This window comes from Amblyomma maculatum, chromosome 7 (genome assembly GCF_055883805.1).
Source record: "Amblyomma maculatum isolate TAMU_Amacu chromosome 7, ASM5588380v1, whole genome shotgun sequence".
In the NCBI taxonomy this organism is placed as follows: domain Eukaryota; kingdom Metazoa; phylum Arthropoda; class Arachnida; order Ixodida; family Ixodidae; genus Amblyomma; species Amblyomma maculatum.
In genome coordinates this window covers 39,140,368-39,156,096 of record NC_139350.1, presented here as the reverse complement: position 1 = coordinate 39,156,096, position 15,729 = coordinate 39,140,368, and the positions used below count along the sequence as shown (strand labels likewise).

The 15,729-nt window shown below is 46.5% G+C and overlaps 1 pseudogene; it reads left to right on the top strand.

Annotated features, from left to right (window-relative positions):
- Nucleotides 1-11,525: 11,525 nt before the first annotated feature.
- On the top strand, nt 11,526-13,854 carry LOC146183060 (chromobox protein homolog 1 pseudogene; annotated as a pseudogene).
- Nucleotides 13,855-15,729: the final 1,875 nt, after the last annotated feature.

The following is a 15,729-nucleotide window of genomic DNA, read 5'->3' as shown; positions in this document are numbered from 1 at the left end:
AACGGACTCGTAACCACGCTGAGTTGCTGCTAAAGTATGTAAAAATCGAGGTAAAGCGCAGCCACATGCGTCCCAAATTCAAAGAAGCGCGTTCAGACATGATAAAGACGTGGTCTCTCGCAAATAATTTAAGAGGTGTGCTCAAACATGGTGGTCATCAGCAATTACTTATTTCCCAGTTTTCTGCAGAGGGTGCAGCTGTCTCAAATACATTTAACACATTCTTTTCGCGTGTTTCTGGTACTGCTAAACCGCATCCTGATTTCTGCACTTTTAGAAACAGCGCATGCAAATCTGCGCGTCTTTCAGTCCTCTCAGAATATGATCGAGTTCAATCCTTTTTAATTTAAAATGTACTAAATCACGTGGCATAGACGGTATTTCTGTAGGTGAGTTATGCTGAAATTTTGGTGCTGTTAAATGCGTGCTTTAAACATTGTTGAACCATATTCTAGTTATTGGGGTTATCCCCTACCAAATGAAAAAAGCCAGAGTAATTCCTCCCCTAAAGGGACGCGCACGAAGCAAAGATGAAAATTATCGTCCAATTTCAGTTTTGCCGTGTACCTCTCAAATATTAGAAAAACATCTGCTCCTAGTATGTCCAAGTATCCGATGCTAATGACAAAGTGCGCAATACTGCTTTATACCAGGCAAAGGCACACAGGTTCTCCAGGAGGATATTTCGAACTGCCCTCTTTCTTGATGTTAGCAAAGATTTCGACCGTGTATGCCACAGCATTTTACTAACTAAACTGTCACGATAGGATTTTGTGAGACTTTTCTAAAACGGCGCACTAACTTTTGGGAAAACAGAACTCAGTACGTCTCTATTGGGCAGAATGAGAGTAATATTATTCCAATTAAAGCCGGAGTATCTAAGGGAGCAGTATTAGGTTCACTTCTTTTTAATCTATATGTCAATGACCTCGCCGCTGCAATTTCTACTTAAACTTTTCGGTACGCGGACGACACAGTTATCCTATGCCAAGATTCCCGCTTTTCAAATGGAATCTCCCATTGGCAAGATGCAACAATTAGTGTCATAAACTGGTTCGATAATAATGTAATTAAAGTTAATGTCTCCAAAACGAAGCATATGTGTTTCCACAATCCCTTGAAGAATACCTCGTTATTGAACTATGGCGGTTGGTCACTGCGCATTTCGATGGGAAAATAGAATAAATATATATCCTTCGAAATATTTTGAAAATTATTAGCTATGATTTAGTATTACCTGCCAGAACTGACCTTTTCAAAAACTTAAAGTGCTTAAATTTTGGCTCCCTTCTTACAGAAACGGTTATACTCAGACATTTCTGGTCACACAAGTATAAAGTAGAATATGTCCCTTCGCGCTGCCTCCGGCCTAAATACCGTTACAGGACTGTCTCGCAGCTCTGCCATATACGGCCAGCGCACCCGTAGTTTCTACATACCATCTTGTCTCAATGAACTACAACCAGTGCCTTTGGTGTAAAAACAAAAGTTTAAATTAAAACAAATCTTTCGTCATATTAGGCTTTAATACTTTAGTCTCCGACCTTTTTTAAAGTTCATCTTTGTCCTACATAACTGCATAAACACACAACTAAGCTAAATAGGCTAAGCAAGAAGAACGTAATTTTGTTTGTTTTGTTGTCCTATACCCTGCTGATATGTGAATATATCATGTTTCATTTATTTGCTTCATTTTGAATTGTTACTGCTATTGAAAATCGTTTTTTTACATGCCTTCGTTACTGTATACTAAACGTGCTACTTCACATTTCATTTTAGCTGATTTTGCGTGGCTTGTTATTTTTTCTCTCTTCATTGCTCAGTTCTTTTTTCCTGCATATTCCTGCTTCAGTTATTTCAACGTATACTGTGGTTTCCATACATTATATTTTATTACCGCTGCCTGTTGGCCCGGCCTTCAATCCCACTGCAGCGTTGGCAGGCCGCTAATGTAATACTGTTAAAACTCTGGAATAAAATTTATTATAATAAGGCAGAAAATAGGAATTTACCCCATCGTCATTCGCCGAGGAGGGCGAAATACCTCGCCAAGGAACTCAGAAATATTCATTGTTACATGGTGCGATATGTGCAAATTTACTGCGTGCACAGGGCGATTCACATTGCCAGTCTCCTGGCTTATACGCGTACAGAATGAATGGCTTGAGTAAAACTCCGTGTGCAAGTTGCTCAAAATAGAGCGCTAAATTCAGATGTTTTCAACACACTGAGTGCAGATGTCATGCATTGTTTGAACAGGTCATTGTAGCAGACGTCAACTCGTTTATCCGTAATAAGCATATAGGCCACTATATGCTTATTACGCTATATGCTATATGCTATATGCTATATGCTTATGCTATATGCATATAGGCCACTATAAGCGTGACGTTGCAGTCATTTTACATTTCATAATATCCATTGAGTAGGCTTGTATATCTAAAAATTGTCATTCTAACTTCACAGGCCACCACTATGCAAATAAGCGGACCTTAATCATACCCCGTTTTTTTTTAACATTATTAGTGATACGGTGTAACGACGACTCGCGCACTGTACTCGAGAACCAAACGTCCATATATTGACGAAACACCTGAATACTATTTTACAGCAAATCAGTCGACGGGCAAAAGCGAAATTAGGTATGTGCAGCCAAGTCATGAATGTATTTAAATGTAATTTGACTCAAATGCTTTTGCCAGGAATTCCGTGAAATGGGTTCTAGCATTCATGCATTTAAATTGGGCAATATCGGTGATTGGTTTTACTTTAAGTATACAAACTTTGGCTGCTACTACGTTTCTGCAAAAACCACGGATAGCCACATGTTTCTCCAAAGCACCCCTAAAAATTCGATTAATATACATGTACCGCCATGTGCTATGGCCTGCCGTTCATGGTGGAATGAAGGGGTCAGACCTTAAACAATATCCAAAATGCTATTGTACGAAATTGATTTAAATTGCTTTATGTACGCACGTAATAAATATCAAAATAGGAACCCTCTTTTGATTTTAATAATAACAGAAAATTTTATATTTAAATCAACTTTAGCTAGGCCTTCAGCGTGGAGCAGACAGTATAAGAACATCGACGGAGAACGTGGTCCATTGTCAGCGGTTTTTAGAACGGCATGTCAGATATCTGAATAAGACCAGATAAATTGTTCCAGTGTAGATAGTTCTTAAAAATGACACCGCCGGTAATGGGAGTGCACTGTACACATTTTTCCAATGGAGCCAGTTCTTATAAATGGCACGTCCAATATTGATGAACAAATGCCGAACTGGTTTAACGTATTCAGTTACTAACGACGGCACATCAATGCTGGAAAGAGAACGCAATAAATTGGTCCTGGTCTAATATTTTCACTATTGTAGAAAAGGAGTACCAACATAGTGGGAACCCGTGAAACTTAGTCCATGATTGGATTTGCTGGATCGGCTTCACCAATGTCGGGGAAAAAACTGGCAATGCTGGGCCTCTGTAAGTGCACCGTTCGCCAATGTAGTACCCTACACCACTGATATCTGACCATTGTCTTGTGCTCTCTGGATACATACATACATACATACATACATACATACATACATACATACATACATATACACAAGTGAAAAGTTGCTTCATACTGTTTCCAAGTTTATTTGGAGTCGACGTTTCGGCAGGAGCCCTGCCTTTCTCAAGACTTGAGAAAGGCAGAGTTCCTGCCGAAACGTTGACTCCAAATAAACTTGGAAACAGTGTGAAGTAATATTTCACTTGTGTATAACCTCTAGCAACCAAGTACCCCTATTTACTTATTCTATATATATATATATATATATATATATATATATATATATATATATATATTCGGTGTAATAAGAAAGGGGTGTTTATTTACAGTGCTGAGGCAGCGGGACAAGATGAAGCCTACTAGACCCTCAGACACCAACGCTTCTTCCTCCTCTTCTGCCACGCCAACACAATCCTTCATCGTCGTTAGTAGCATGACATTGCCCCCTTACTCAGATGAAGCCCTCTGATCGTGTTCATGAGTCGTGCGAGGCTGACACGGCTTCAAGCGGACAACATGACATAGTTCGATTTTGACAGACCGACGACCCGATGCTGCCAAGCGGGCTATTGCATACGTTAAATCAGTGATGCGTTTGACAACCACATATGGGCCGTTATAGTGGGCCAAGAGGTTTTGATGTAGGCCGCGTTGCCGAATTGGACGCCACAGCCAGACTAAATCGCCTATAGAGTACGTTACACGTCGGTGCTGGCATCGCATCGTGCTTTGGAACGTTCTTGTGAAGCACCAGACCGTAAGTGGGCGATTCTCCGAGCTTCTTCAGCGAGACAGTCTCAGCCAGGCAGGGATCTTCACGGCTTGAGAAGGGTAGGATAGTATCCAGGGAGTAGCGTGGTGGTCTGACATACAGCAGAAAGAATGGACTGTACCCAGTCGTCTCATGCGCGGCGGTATTAAACGCATACGTGATGAAGGGAAGTATAGAGTCCCAGTTGTTATGCCCTGCATCCACATACATGGCTAGCATGGTTAGCTTTCTGTTTACACTCTCAGTCAAGCCATTTGTCTGGGGATGGTATGGCATCGAGTGTCGGGAAGTTACGGCGCATAAGCGCATGAGCTATTCAACATCTGAAGTGAATTGCCGGCCCCGATCAGTGATGACAAATCGTGGCGGCCCGTGTCGTAAAATGACTGAGTGCAGCAGGAAAAGCGACACTTGATGCCCATAGCAGACGGAATAGCGGCGGTTTCACAGTAACGTGTGAGGTGGTCCACGCAGATTACAATCCAGCGATTTCCATCCAAGGACTTCGGAAACGGGCCTACGAGGGCAATGCCTACTTGATCAAATGGCGCTGTCGTGGTCTTCACAGGATGCAGCAAGCCAGATGGAGTTGCAGTGGGACGTTTGTAGCATTGACATTGCTTGCAACTGACAACGTATTGTTCAATATTCGAGCGCATTCTGGGCCGGTAAAATCTTTCTAGAGCACGGTGGAGTGTTCGAACTGATTCTAAATGCCCAGATGTCGGATCATCATGCATGACACGTAATACGTCCGTGAAAAGTACCTTGGGAACTACGAGTAGGTATCACTGACCGACAGGCGAAAAACGTTTTCTATAGGAGGCCATCACGCACACAAAAGCGGCTTGTAGCTGCGCTGGCTTGGAGGGTGGCAAAGAGAGGCTGCAGACTTCTATCCCTTTGCTGTTCTACTTTAAAAACATTCGTGTCGGGGAACGCTGCCTCTAGGGTCGATATGTAATTGTCGAAATCGCCGCTGTCAGATACAGTCGTGGCCATTGGCATCCTAGAAAGACAATCTGCGTCTGCATGACGCCTCCCGCTTTTGTACACCCCGGCAAAGTCATATTGCTGTAACCGGAGTGCCAAGCGTGAGAGGCGACCCCATGGGTCTCGAAGATTCCGCAGCCAACAGAGTGAATGATGGTCAGTTACGGTAGTAAAGGACCGTCCGTACAATATGAACGGAAACGCTGCACAGCGAAAACGACAGCCAGGCATTCCTGTTCGGTGACTGTAGTTTCGCTCCGGATTCCTCGAGGTACGACTTCCGTACGCGATAACATGCTCTCGTTCGCCGTGCCATTGAACTAGGACTGCACCGAGACCGATTCCACTAGCGTCCGTATGTACTTCTGTCATTGCAGCAGGATCGAAGTGACGTAGGTTGGGTTTCGATATTAAATGAAACTTCAGTTGGCGGAATGACGCGTCGCACTCTGGTATCCAGTCAAAAGTGGAGTTTTGTGCAGAAGGCACGTTAATGGGTAAGCAACGTCAGCAAAGCGATGTATAAAGCATCTAAAATACGAGCACAACCCTAGAAAACTGCGCAACTCCTTCACTGTCTGCGGGGTTTTAAAAGACTCAACAATGGCAGTTTTCTGCGAATCTGACATTACACTATACCCATTGTCAAGGTGTCCTAGGACCAGAGCTTGGTGCTCTCCAAAGCGGCACTTTTTCGAGTTTAGAATTAGGGCGGCGTTGTGCAGACAATTCAAGACGCGTACTAAAAGGTCATTGTGTTCTTGGAAGGACTTCCCGAATATGACGACATCGTCTAGGTAACAGAGACAAATATCCCATTTTAAGCCGCGCAAAACTATGTCCATAAATCGTTCAAATGGGGCAGGCGCATTGCACAGCCCGAATGGCATAACATTAAGCTCATAAAGGCCATCAGGTGTTACGAAGGCTGTTTTTTTCTTATCCGCACGGTCCGTTGGAATTTGCCAGTAGCCAGATCTGAGATCAAGACAAGAAAAATAAGACGCACCAGAGAGGCAGTCGAGGGCGTCTTCTATGCGAGGAAGAGGATAGACGTCCTTTTTCGTAACAGAATTTAGACGCGAGTAATCGACGCAAAATCGCCACGAACCGTCTTTCTTGCGCACGAGAATAACAGGGGCTAAACAAGGGCTAGATGACTCCTGTATCACCTTCTTCCGTAGCATGTCCTCCGCTTGCTCATGAATGACTTTGCGCTCAGAGGGGGACACGCGATATGGCTTTTTATGGATGGGACGAGCCGAACCATTGTCGATAGTATGATGTGTCCGAGGTGCGGGGCGAGAGGTTGGTCCATCTGTTTGAGAAAAGTCAAACATAGGCAAAAAGGGTAGGAGAATATCCACAAGAGTATGACGTTGAGGTGAGCTGAGATCGGCGCTGATCATGTGGCCGATCGAAGTTTTATCAGCAGCCGGAGGTACAGTGGCACTCGTAGCATCTGTGACCAAAGCAACAACGCTGGGTGGATCGGGTCCACATGAGGCAAGTTTCAGTCCTGTGGGTAAAACTTCGGGCTCGGACGATGGATTGATTGTCCATAACAAGGCACTACCGTGATGCAAGGAGATCATACAATGAGGAATAACAACATTTTTCTTCAAGCATGCTGAGTGAACTGGGTGCACACCGGTCTGAAATGGAATGTGGTCAAGAAGTGGAACGGACACGGAGACGAACATGGCAGACAAGGGTGGAACGACTGTGTCTTCGGTAATACTAAAAACTGTCTCTTCATTACGGCTGCTTTCAAAACGATTCGGCAGATGCGAGCCGTCCAAATGAATCTCTTTACTTCGGCAGTCCACGGAAGCGCCACAAAACTTCAAAAAGACCATTCCTAAGATGATGTCATGCGCAGTGTGGGGTAAGACGAAGAATTCGGCTTAAAAAATTGCACCACCCACAGACACTTGCGCAATACATACACCCAGAGACCGCACCACCTTTCCACTCACACCACAAAAAGTTGAAGCACGGTCATATTCAAGCATCACTTTGCGTCCCAAATAGCGCCTAAACTGATTACTCATCACAGACACAGTCGCACCCGTATCCACTAAAGCTAATGTACACACACCACAAATTAACACTCGAATTTTGTTTTTTGAGCATTAGAGTTGGAGGGATGTTGGCACACAGCACATTTCCAGCGGCCTCGCCCCATTGGTCGCGCTGGTTAGTTTTCTTGACGGGGCGACATGGAGCCCCGCCGCGGTGATGGGCACGGAAGGCAGGTGGAGGAGTAACACTTCGATAGATGCAGGGGAATGATCGCGGAAATTCTCGCTCTGGATTTTGCGGTAATACCCACGCGGAGTATTTGATTGCTGAAAATGGTGCTGTATTCTCGATTGTTTGGTACTGTTGAAGGCGCCGGGCGGTTATAGCGTGGCGGGAACCCACTGCGGCAGAACCTGGCGATGTGGCCTTCGACGCCGCAGCGGTAGCATATCGGTGGGGTAGGTAGAAAATGCTGTTGTGGATAGTAGCCAGGAACAGCAGGGTGCGTCATAAGTCTAGCTGAATGCTCGTACTGCTCAGGAGTCGTGGTAGATCGAATTTGAAGATCTAGGTGCACTTGAGGTGACGCCATATCTTGGGGCGCCAAGCATCGATGCAGTCGGTTTGGCAGATTGCATTAGCGGGTAGTCAATAGAAGCTGCAATTTCAGGAGCTTGGCAGAAAGGCTGCACTGCAATAGCTTGTGGTGGTGAAGCCGGTCGTCTAGAGATCCTCTGCACAGAGACCTCAGCAGATTCATGCAGGGGAAGTTGGTTGAGCCGTAGAAGTTCTTCCCTTATGATTTGCCGGATAGTTGACGAAAGATCTAGTTGGGCATGGTCATCAGGGCTGGCCACGGTAGGAACGTTGGCCAGCCGCCGAAATTTCGACGTAATACATGTTTTAAAAGTTTGAAACGCCCGATGTGTCTAATGACATCGGTGACAGTGTCAAGGTTGTCTTTGGCGATTAAGAAGTTGTATACGTCCGTCGTGATACCCTTAAATATGTGGCCGACTCTCTTCCTCGGGCGTGTTGGAATTTACACATTTGCATAGTCTGGGGATCTCTTCTGTATAAGCCGTACAAGTTTCATCGGGCAATTGAGCTCTTTGAGCAAGGGTCTGCTCAGCCCGCTTTTTGCTCGAAACGGAGTTACCAAAACGCTGTTTTAACTCGGTGGCGAATCGTTCCCAAGTCATCAAGTTGTCCTCTTTATTCCCAAACCAGGTCATCGCCTTGTGAGTGAGAAAGAAAATGACGTTTGCAAGCATGGTAACATGATCCCACCTGTTGTACTGACTAACTCGTTGGTAATGAAGCAGCCACTTCTCAACGTCCTCACCTTCTCTACAAACGGTCGTGCTTCCCGGTAAGGATGGGACGGAATAGCGCTGGAGGGGGCAGGCCTGTCGCCAGCCTGGCTTGTAGCGTCGCGGCTTGCACAGTTAGAGTCGGTGTGCTCCATGATGGTTGGGAGCAGTGGCATTCCAGTGAGGTGGCGACTACGTCGAAACTCCAGTTGGTCTTGCAGCGCTGTAGGTAAGGATCGAACGGAGCACCTTCCACCAAATTGTTACGGTGTAATGCGTGCAATACGAAAGGGGTGTTTGTTTACAGTGCTGAGGCAGCGGGACAAGATGAAGTCTACTAGCCTCCAGAAACAAACGCTTCTTCCTCCTCTTCTGCCCCACCATCATAATCCTTCATCGTCGTCAGTAGCGTGACAATATATTGTAAGAGTACGTACAATCTCAGGTCGGTGTTACGGTCGAACGTTCAACTAGCAAGCCAGTCTCTTGCATCGTCTTCTTTGTCTGACGTCATCCTTGTTAGCACGCGCCTTTCGACATACGGTCGTCTTCTTTCCGACAGTCACGGAGTGTTGTTGAGACACTACAAATACCCCCGGGAAAAAAGGAGGCATCGTGCGGACTCATGGCGTCTACACAACAGGCGGGTGGGTCATAACAGGGCTTGAGGCGGTCAGCGTGCACTGTTTCACGCCCGCGGAGACGCATATCCGGTGTCGGTCCAAGCGGTTCTATAACTTAGTTCACCGGAGCGGTCTTTCAAATTATCCGATATGGACTATGGTATTTGGAAGCAAGTTTGGTAGAGAGGTTGGAGGGGGTGGCAAGAACCCAAAGCCACTCGAGGGAGTCTGTGGTGTATAAAGAAGCTGGACAAGTCGGTGCGCGAAGGAATTGCTGGTGACCCTAGTTCTGGGTTGTAAATGATCGGGCACACTGGCGACATTCTTCTGCATTTGCTGCCGATTGAGAGATTGTGGTCGATTCGGAGGTGTCAGGGCGATATGGAGTACCGTGTTCTTAGTTGAGGCGGGTTTACGGCCGTATAGAAGGAAAACTTTCCCACGATTACGTTGCTTTTTAATGCGAAATTTGAGCGCAGCTCATCAGCTGTTTCACTTTTTTGATAAATTGAGGCAAAGATTTCGAGCAATGGCACGTATGTACAATTAGACGTTTTTTTATTTTTTACACGTATTCCTTCAAGAAACACTGCACTAACAGTTCTTGGCTGTCATGACAGAAGCTTTGTGGTCGGAGGATTGAAGAGAGCAGTTGAGTTATCGGGAGGTTGCGGGTTGCTGTGAGTAGCTCGTTTACTACAGCACTGCTCAATCGCTAAGCGTCATGCGCTGCGGCGCCGATGCGAATTCATATATGTACGCCTAGCGACGACCAATGAATGGGATCGGTCAAAGCGCCCGTCCGCCGCGCTCTCTGCCGGCACGTTTCTGGTAGGCTCGCTTCATCTAGCGCTGCAGGAGCTGCGAACCTGTCTGTTTAACAATAGGGCTGAAATCGGACCATTTTCGGCGTTGCGTTGAACAGCGCACCACGCCAACTAAGCTCAAAAGACGGGACGGGCAGCAGCTGCAATACGCATTCGTTAGTCGTTGCGCCGGTGGGCCATACTTGAAAGTTGTATAAACGCGCTGTGGACTAGGATTGCATCATATATAATGCCTATTCCTTTTGTTGGTACCGAAACGTGCTTTAGTGTATAAAGTGCAGTTGCTAAAGCTCTTTCGCTTTTCGACTAGTGCGAATGTGTTGAATATGCTTTCTCGAGGTACATTTAGTTGGGCGTGCGTAGTATATGTGCGTACAGTCGAGCGCGATTTGAAGGTTATCACGCGAGCGTCGACCGGGAACAGCGCCATGACCCAGAATTCTCTGCCGAGGCGAGGGAGGTATCATACCAGCTTCCCTCACTCTTTTTGCTGTTCCTTCAGCAGGCGTCACCCCCTCCTGGGACATCACTTCCTTTTTTTTTCTTTTGGTTTTGCGAACAGGCAGTGATCGTTGTGCGCATGACGTATTCTTCGGTATTATCTGAAATTGGACACTTTATCACAACAAATGGAGAGCTTAGAATAGAGAGCAAAGGTGGTGTGATTGTCGCGGGGGTGATGTCTGTTGTACGGAACAGCGAATGAGGGAGAGAAGATTGCGAAATTATGAATTTTCCTGCTTCAAACCCGGCCGCCAGGTGCCTGGAGTGCTAGGCTGGTCGACGCTCGCGCGATCACCTTCAAATCGCGCTCGACTGTATGTATTGCTCACTGCGTTGCGTGCGCTGTAAATGTCGCAATAACGACACTGCCATGTTGTCAACGCATCACGCAAAGCATGCAGCAACGGGCGTACGCCGGGATATGATGCGTGAGTGCACCCGCAAGGAAATAAAATGTAGCGCACCAAGACAAGGACAGAGAGAGAAGGCACACACAACGCGGCAAGACACATCGCGTTAGGTACGAATATGCGTATACGCATTCGTTACACGCATCGTCACTGCGTACGCCCAACTAAAAGTTTCTACTGTCGACGTACTCGACAGCGTCTTTCGTAGCGCCGTTTCGTTTTGTTTTCAAAACTTCTTGTTGCTCGAACGCGTACGGTAACTGTCCGAGGAGTTTTTCATTGTTCTAAAAATCAATAACATTTGAAATAGAGCGGTCCTGAAGCAATGCGCACGCAGCAACACCGCCAGCACTGGCTTGACGTAATGCGAATTACGTCATAATAGGCCCGGCCAATTACAGAAAACAGCGGTGTTTGCTTGCAGGGCGGAACCGCTGGTGCTCGTTTTCTTGTGAAAAACGAGCCCCAGCGCCCACTTCTGCCACTTTTAAGTATGAAAGTCTTGTTCAGCGGAGAAAAAAAAACTATAAAATACTGCACAGCACTCACTTTTTGCGAAAAGCATTTCAGCTTCCGTTTGAGCGATCGTGATGGTGAAAAAGAAAGTTCGTTTTGTGAAAACAGCGTGTAGCAGCATTTCTTATCTTTACTTTTCTTGTAATGTGGAGCCACGTGCTGTTGCAATTCGGATGACAAGGCCACCAATGTTGCTTTTGACTGACTATGACTCATCGGCCGATTTAACCAACATTTAACGCAGGATGAAGGAACGTGATAAACAACGGCTCGCGCGCGGGTTATATTACGTGACCTTTTATTAATGTCTCAAAACCAGTGAACTGGTTGGCGTCGGCCAACCATTCAGCGCGCTTTCTTTCCGCAGTGTCTTGCGTGCCGCCTCCTTCCCTTAGTGCTCATTCTGCGCGGGGACTGACCAGAGCGATTTTCGCGATTGTGGTTGTTTGCCTCCTCTCCCGTGCACAAACCTACGCGACCACGCGGTGGCGTGCAGTGAGCTGCCATTTCTCGCTGGTCCCCATATAACTGACCTGCAAGAAGACGGACAAGACGAGCTCTCGAGTGTACATACAAGACGCCTACCGTGCCCTAGGAGTTCATCGTCGAGAAAATTTTCGACCGGCGCGCGTCACAGTGGAAGGGTGATTTCGTGCTCAAGTGGAAAGGCTACGGCGGCAGCAAGAGCACCTTGGAACTGGAGGACCACCTCGACTGCCCAGTCCTGTTAGCGCAGTTCGAGATGATGCGTAAGAGGAAAGCCGAATCCCGCTCCACGCAGAAGATGGGCGATGATAGCGACGCGCCGAAGCGAAAGAAGCAGAGAGCCCGGGGTGCCCCGAAACCACGTGGATTTGAACGGGGCCTGGAACCTGACCGCATCACCGGGGCAAGTATTTGTTCTGGGGAGCTCATGTTCCTCATCAAGTGGAAGAACTGTGACGTAACGGACTTAGTGACTGCACGGGAGACCAACGTCCGCTGCCCGCAAGTGGTTATTCGTTTCTACGAGCAGCACATCGAGTGGGACACTTTCGAAAATCGCGACGAAGAGCCCGGGACGTCGGCCAAGGCTTAGCGAGCGAGTACCCCTGCCCTTTTTCCCGTCTCTTCGTAATTACTTTTCCCGGTCAAATTTGTTTTGTATTCTTCCCAGCCTCATCATCATTCGTGCCACCAACTGACAAGCTTCACTGGGCAGCGCATTTCCCGAGGATCATCATTTTCTGCTGCATTTTCCTGCTCATGTGCAGACGAAGCCTTTCCTAGGTGTTTTATTTTTTCTGCAGGCATGTCTAACCAATAGAAGGCATGACGTAGTGCGGTGAAGTGCTTCTCTCGGGTGTTCTTGCGGTGCACCCCAATGTGTTCGTGTGAATCATACATAGAGACGTGTTTTGACGCGCCACTTCTGGTATTTGTGCTGTCAACGCTGCTCTTTCCTATTCAATTCGTAATTTCCAACTCGTTTTCCTTCTCACACAATAACCTAAATCGTTACACGTGCCGTAAGGACCACCCTTGTTTTTTCCCATTCTTTGAAATCTTTTTAGTTTTCGAAGCGTGAAGGAAAACCTCAGTATTTTATTCATCGAAATTGATCGTCAAGAGTGAAATTGAAGTGTTGAAATGAAATCTGGTCGCAAAACGTCGTGCTTGAGCCTGTTCGAGATGAAATCCTTAGAGCTTACTACGATGACGGATGTAGTTTTTTCTTTTGCTTTGAGACGAAGTGTTTCGCGGATTTCTGTTCATGTGCGAAATAAAAGTGAATAAAAAAATTACCTACATTGGTTGGGGCCAACAAAAAAGTTCCGAGAGCACTGTGGAATCTGCACGGCAGAACTGCGAAAGCCTAAGCGTTCCTGGTGCACACAGTGCATCATTTTTGCTCACATTAACAACTAAATGCAAAGTTATAATTGATAATTTCATCACTAATTACAGCGTCATTGTCATCGCTACTGCCGTCCTCATGTAGACAAGAATTATGGTGGGCGTTTCACGATCCCGTTCGACTGTGTATGACAGGCTGCGGGATGCAACCTGGTTAAATTGGGCTTGGAGTACTTCCATGCAATAAAAAAAAATCCTGGGAGTGGCGCAGTTTGTCAAACCGCTCGGCTGGGGACACAAGAGATGGAGGTCGAGCCCTGGTGGTGAGAGGAATTATTTTCAATATCTTGCTCACAGTGGACAAAAATTTTGATGTGCGTTTTATGACTTCGGGCGTGACGCAGTTTGTTAAAGTGCTCGGCTGGGGATGCAAGGGATGGATGTTCGATTACCGGTGGTGGCAGAATTTTTTTCTGATGACGTCATTTGATTAAAAAATACATTGGCCAGATGAACGAACGCCGACAGTATAAACAATTGAAGGCTTTCGCCTTAAAATTGGCAAAACGCTTAAGCTTCGCTTTCAAGAGTTCAACGCTATAGCTTTATGGGGCCCCGTTCGCATCGCCTTCTCATACCCTCAGCCTCACAATCACATTCTTCTCATGCACCACTCCATTTCGTATTTAGTGCTGGGAGGAATTACACTCCTGCAGTGACTCAAAGGTAGCAGTGATGAACTTTGCCAAGGGGAGGGTCTCCCCTCTGACGAACGGAATACTGCGGACTGCAAGGCACGACCGCAAAATTCGCATAGTCTGGACACCTGCACACGCATCCCTGGCTGGAAATGAAGCAGCTCACGAACTGGCTCGAGGTCTTGCTTTCCGAGCCAGTGGCCATACCGAGGGCTTCCCAGACAGGGATCGTCTTGTGTGCTACAGAGAGATCACACAACATTATAGGCTTAATCGAACGAAGTACCCCGCCGCTGATAAATCATTGAGAAAGAGTCAAGCCACCTCTTGGCGCCGTCTCCATACTTATACGTTTCCGAACCCGCTTATGTGTAGTCGTTATTATCCGGGACAATATTCAAACGAGTGTAAGCAATGAAAGGCCAAAGCGGATCTCAACTATATTATCTGGAAATGGCCTTTTGCTTCCCTGGAGGGACAAAAAATAAAGTCACTTGAACAATGGGAGGCTCTCCTACTCAGCTCCGATCCGGAGAATCAAACAAAAGTCGTCCAACTGGCCGAAGACGCCGCCAGGAGCCAAAACCTTCTGGCCGTCGTTTAGGCGAGGGGCCTATATGCCCTTCAGACTCTTGGCAATAAACGTTTTACAATCCAAAATATCCTGCATTGAATAAACCACCAATCAGATAACCTTCGTTTGGTTATTTATTTCCGCTTAAAGTCTGTAGTCTGTCTTTCTTTCCCTCCACTCTCCTTAAACTCCAATGATTTAAAGACGATGGTTGGATGAGTAGGCTTTGAATCAGGCGGTGGCTCGCGCCATCTGCTGCGGAATTGGCGTACGATCGATGGAGTATTGCAGTGAGAGCCGAATCGCAGGTAAGAAGAGCGGAATTTTTTGTTTGCTACTCGCCTAACTATTACATCCGTAAATAGTTCCTAACGACGAATTTAAACATTAGCTGGCAGTAATAAGGTAAGGCATACATTAGGTCCAGCTTTATTCGGCGAGAAGCAATGCGGTTCTGTTGCAGAGCGTCAATAAAGATATTGTAAAGTCACATCTAACATATGGAATTAAGGGGTGAAGCATATATACAAACATATGCGTTTGTAACTAGCAGCAGCGCCGGTAGTCGAAGACGCCCAACTAATCTGTCTTTTTATCGCCTCCCAGGTTCCACCAAGCCCTTTTCCCTGACTTCAAGAGATCAAGTGGCGCGTGACGTCAGAACTTTTTCGCCACCACGCTTCTACCGGCCGAGCTGCAAACGGGTCACACAAGCAGCAGCGATGGTGGAGGAAAGACGTCAACTAAACTGTTTTTAATCGCCTCCCAGGCTGGTAAACGCAGGTTTTTTTTCTACTTAGAGTTGTCTCTTACCACCGCTGCTGCTACTGCCGTGTTGCATGCTATTGCCGCGTCTTTTTTTTTTGTTCAATTTGCCATGCTCGAAGTTTTGATATTAGGTGGAAAGTTGTTTGCCTCTAGAAGTGTATGTGCATAAGTTACAACTGCGGTCACCATGCTAGGGACTTGGCCGTCCTGCAATAAGTGCTGCCAAGCGAAGGACGAATGTGAGCACACATGCCATCCCGGTGAATTCTAGTGAATTTCTGAGTCTACACTTAGGTCTAAAGGCGAGAAAC